A 5,487-nucleotide genomic window follows, 5' to 3' on the forward strand; every position below is an offset into this window, starting at 1 on the left:
TTTATCGGTAACACTTAACAATAAGGCTCCATTTGTTAATGGTAGTTTAACTGCATTATGAAATCTTTTATTATTATTTTTTTTAATCTTATTTAATGTTAATTTGAACATTTACAAATACATTTTTAAAATCAAAAGTTGTATCAGTTACACTTGATTTATAATGCATTATAAAGTTATTAATAATGCAAGTTAAAATGAATCATTTCTTTCCATAAATAATTGTAACCAAAGAAAAACTAATCTGAAAATAGTGGTGTGTCGTGTTTAATGCATATGTTCTATGTAGCAATGAATAGACAAGTGTATAATGTATTATACAATTATTCATGAGACCATGCATTACGAGGCATAATTAATGCATTAAAATTATTTTTTAATGCATTATGTATAAAGGCTTTAAATAAAGTTTTATCAATATTGAATGGATTTGAGCTGACATGAACTAACAATGAATATCTGTACTTTTATAAACTTACCTTGAGAAAGATTAATGAATACTGTAGCAAATGTATTGCTCATCGTTAGTTCATGTATTAAGTTAATGAATGTGTATAGTTTTCAGTATTTAAATTTCACATAGGGTCCTGTTTTTATTACCTAAAAACGCTCATTTCCATTTCTGCTTGAGTCTTTAAAACGTCCTGTTGCCTTTCCAGATTACCAAAGGAAAACTCAGATTTTAGTGTTGGTAGTTTGCATGAGACTGGCTCCTGACTCATGCATATACTTGAGATATAATAATAAGATATAGATATTTATATACACTCACCTAAAGGATTATTAGGAACCCCTGTTCAATTTCTCATTAATGCAATTATCTAATCAACCAATCACATGGCATTTGCTTCAATGCATTTAGGGGTGTGGTCCTGGTCAAGACAATCTCCTGAACTCCAAACTGAATGTCAGAATGGGAAAGAAAGGTGATTTAAGCAATTTTGAGCGTGGCATGGTTGTTGGTGCCAGACGGGCCGGTCTGAGTATTTCACAATCTGCTCAGTTACTGGGATTTTCACGCACAACCATTTCTATGGTTTACAAAGAATGGTGTGAAAGGGGAAAAACATCCAGTATGCGGCAGTCCTGTGGGCGAAAATGCCTTGTTGATGCTAGAGGTCAGAGGAGAATGGGCCGACTGATTCAAGCTGATAGAAGAGCAACATTGACTGAAATAACCACTCGTTACAACTGAGGTATGCAGCAAAGCATTTGTGAAGCCACAACACGCACAACCTTGAGGTGGATGGGCTACAACAGCAGAAGACCCCACCGGATACCACTCATCTCCACTACAAATAGGAAAAAGAGGCTACAATTTGCAAGAGCTCACCAAAATTGGACATTTGAAGACTGAAAAAATGTTGCCTGGTCTAATGAGTCTCGATTTCTGTTGAGACATTCAGATGATAGAGTCAGAATTTGGCGTAAACAGAATGAGAACATGGATCAATCATGCCTTGTTACCACTGTGCAGGCTGGTGGTGGTGGTGTAATGGTGTGGGGGATGTTTTCTTGGCAGACTTTAGGCCCCTTAGTGCCAATTGGGCATCGTTTCTGACCATGTCTATCCCTTTATGGCCACCATGTACCCATCCTCTGATGGCTACTTCCAGCAGGATAATGCACCATGTCACAAAGCTCGAATAATTTCAAATTGGTTTCTTGAACATGACAATGAGTTCACTGTACTAAAATGGCCCCCACAGTCACTAGATCTCAACCCAATAGAGCATCTTTGGGATGTGGTGGAACGGGAGCTTCGTGCCCTGGATGTGCATCCCACAAATCTCCATCAACTGCAAGATGCTATCCTATCAATATGGGCCAACATTTCTAAAGAATGCTTTCAGCACCTTGTTGAATCAATGCCACGTAGAATTAAGGCAGTTCTGAAGGTGAAAGGGGGTCAAACACAGTATTAGTATGGTGTTCCTAATAATCCTTTAGGTGAGTGTATTTCAAGTATATACTGGATATCACAGTCCACTGACACACAATGAAAGCCAGAGCTTCCCACAACCTCGAGACTATGACGCTGGTACTAGTACATGTATAGCCTTTCAGATCATCTATAGAGAAAGAACAACATATCAGGTTTGTCCACTAACTTGTTTCAAAAATAATTTCATTACCCCATACACATATTTCTTATATAACATGTTAACTAGACCTATATAAGGGATAATCCACAGCAAATGTAGTAAAAAAAATTAATGCATGAGGTGGAGGCAACCCAGATAGCAAGAGCTTTTTTAGTCATTTGCCAGCATTGACAAATGTGACATAATGCATTGCAGTGGTCAATGCAATGGTGATGTTACATGCATGCATCCTCTCAGTGTTTACATGCTTTGGACTCTGTTTATCATGATGCATTGATTGAGGTTCATAACACATTTTAAACCCCAATCCAATCCACTTTATTTATATAGCACAATTTAAACAAACAACAAGGTTTCCAAAGTGCTTTACAGAAATAAAAACAAAATGTTCAGAATGATCATCATTATGTTCATCATGTTCATCATTATGTTCATAATAATATAAATAAAATAAAAAAACTCAAATAACATTAACAATGACAGCAACAACGAAGACCACAGCAGCTCATGGTGAATCAAAAGCCAGGGAATAAAAATATCTTTTTAAACGCGCTTTAAAGGTGTGGAGGGTGGGCGCAACTTTAATGTGTGGGGGTAAGTCATTCCACAGTTTGGGGGCAATTACTGAAAAAGAGCTGTCACCTCTGGTCTTCAGCCTGGTCCTGGGCACGTTCAGCCGCAGCTGATCACCAGACCTCAGTGACCTTAACGGGGTGTAAGTGTGCAGGAGCTCAGAGATGTACTGATGTGCCAACCCATTAAATGACTTAAAAACGAACATTAAAATCTTAAAATGTATTCTAAAATGTACAGGGAGCCAGCGGAGCAAGGCCAAAATTGGGGTAGGCCTAATGTGTTCGTGTTTCTGGGTTCCATTTAAAAGACAAGCAGCTGCATTTTGGACTAACTGTAGGCGTGAAAGGGAGGTTTGGTTCACGCCAATGTAAAGTGCATTAGTCCAAACGGGTCGAGATAAAAGCATGAATCACGTGCTCAAAAACATCAAAAGATAAAACGGGTGTAATTTTAGATAAAAGCCTCAAATGGTTAAAACTGGATTTAACAACCGTGTTTATCTGCTTGTCAAGTTTAAAATCACTATCAATTTTGATGCCTAAATTGGTGACTACTGGCTTTACGTATTGCTGCAAGAAACCAAGGTTTACGGGAGTGGAATCACAAACCCGACTGGGTCCAAACACAATGACCTCAGTTTTTTCTTCGTTTAAATTAAAAAAATTAAAAGACACCCAGGCTTTAATATCCTTAAGACATTCAAGTAAAGGAGTCTGGGAACTATTTGCATTTTTTCTCAGGGGTAAATAAATTTGCGAATCATCTGCACAAAAATGGTAGGAAATACCATGTTTTTTAAAAATGTTTCAGAGAGGAAGAAGGTACAAGGAGAACAGCAGTGGTCCAAGAACTGAGCCTTGAAGAACTCCACAGAGAATGGGGGCGGTAGATGATGTAGAGTCACCAGGTTTTACAGAAAAACATCGGTCAGATAAATACAATCTGAACCACTTCAGGGCAGTGTCTCGGATGCCTACACAGTGCTCTAGGCGAGAGATGAGAATGGCGTGATTAATAATGTCGAAAGCAGCAGTGAGGTCTAAAAGCACAAGAATAGCAGAGTCCCCACGGTCTGTAAAAAACTCTTAAAAGTACAGTCTTGGTACTATGAAAAGCTTTAAAACCAGATTGAAAAATTTCTAAAATACCATTTATATCTAAAAAAGATTGTAGTTGTGCAAAAACTGTTTTTTCTAAGATTTTAGAAATAAAAGGAAGCTTTGATATCGGTCTGTAGTCAGCTAAAATCGTAGTGTCCAACTGTTGCTTTTTAATTAGAGGTACAACAGTTGCTTCTTTGCAATAAGCTGGGACAGTTCCTGAAGTCAGACTGCTGTTAATAATCTTTTGCACACTTGGCCCTATAGTGGTCCAGACCTCCTTAAAAATGCGAGGGGGGTCAGGCTGAGGGTTTGAGCTGTGAAATTATTTTATTGAGGCAAGGAAGCGACATAGGCTCAAACTGATCAAATACTGTAAAACAGGTCAACATTTCAGAAGGGTCGGATACAGGTGGGGAGATATGAGCTCTAATGGAGGGGATCTTGTCTAAAAAATAGTATAAAAAAATCTCACAGACTTCAGAAGAAGCTTCCAAATTGAAGGATTGGGGTGAATTTAAAATTGAACCGATGCTTTTAAAAAGGACACGTGGTTTGTTTAAATTTTGGAAAAAAAATTATTTTAGATATCTAGTTTTTTCAGCTTTAACTATTTTTTGATACATTCTCCAGCTTTCCTTTAACATTTCATAAGAGAGATTAAGCTTGTCTTTCTTCCACCGGCGCTCTGCTCTCCTGCACTCTCTCCTCGCTGCACGGGTAGTGTCATTAAACCATGGCTCAGATTTAGGTCTGGGGCGCAAAACTTTTAGTGGAGAAACAATGTCAAGAATGCTGGCACATGTGGAGAGAAAGGAAGAAGTTAATTTCTCTGTGTCAGCTAAGAGACCAGTCTCAGACTGACATGACATTTGAAAAGCACAAGAAAACTGAGCAGCAGTGGTCGGCTTAATCACACGTGTAAGGGCAGTTGGTTTAGATTTAAGACAGGACAAGGTAAAATCAAATAAAACCGGCATGTGATCGGAAAATACAGCATCCTGTGTCTGGATATTTAAAATGGGCAAACCATAAGATAACACAAGATCTAACGTGTGCCCCTGCTCCTGTGTGGGTCCACTGACATATTTTAAAAAAAGTTAAAAGCATCAATCAAAAAATCTTTGGTAAGTGGTTTAGAAGGACAACAGACATGTACGTTAAAATCACCAACAATTAAAACTCTGTCATAGTCTATCATGATACTGGCCAAGGCAAGAAGTCAGAGAACTCTTTTATAAGTTTGTTGTATTTCGGCGGGTGATATATCACCACACACAGTACGGGATCTGATCAAACCCCTCACTCATCATTGCGAGTTGTATGCTTGTGTTGGATGCTCTGTAAAATATATCTAAAATATATTATATATCTGTAAAAAATGTGTAGGTAGTTAGTTATAGCCTTCGGTCTCATGATATTTTCTTGTTCCAGTGGTGTGGACTGAACTGGGAAAACAGGCATTTAAATGTGCAGCTCCTTCTGCCTGGAATAATCTGCTAAATAAGTTGAATCTCAGGGAGTTGGTTTCATTGGACATTTTTAAAGTGATTTAAAAAAAACTTGGAGACAGAAACATCTGTTTGTGTGCTTTGCCTGACTTATGTATTGATTTACCCATTTTATTTCTTAAACTTGCCTGTGTGTTTTCTGTATGGATGTATGTTACTTGTTAAACTCACATGAGTTGTGTGCTGATAATCTTG

The sequence above is a fragment of the Siphateles boraxobius genome, unplaced genomic scaffold (genome assembly GCF_051911475.1).
Source record: "Siphateles boraxobius isolate OS27281-9 unplaced genomic scaffold, OSU_SipBor_1 120, whole genome shotgun sequence".
In the NCBI taxonomy this organism is placed as follows: Eukaryota; Metazoa; Chordata; class Actinopteri; order Cypriniformes; family Leuciscidae; genus Siphateles; species Siphateles boraxobius.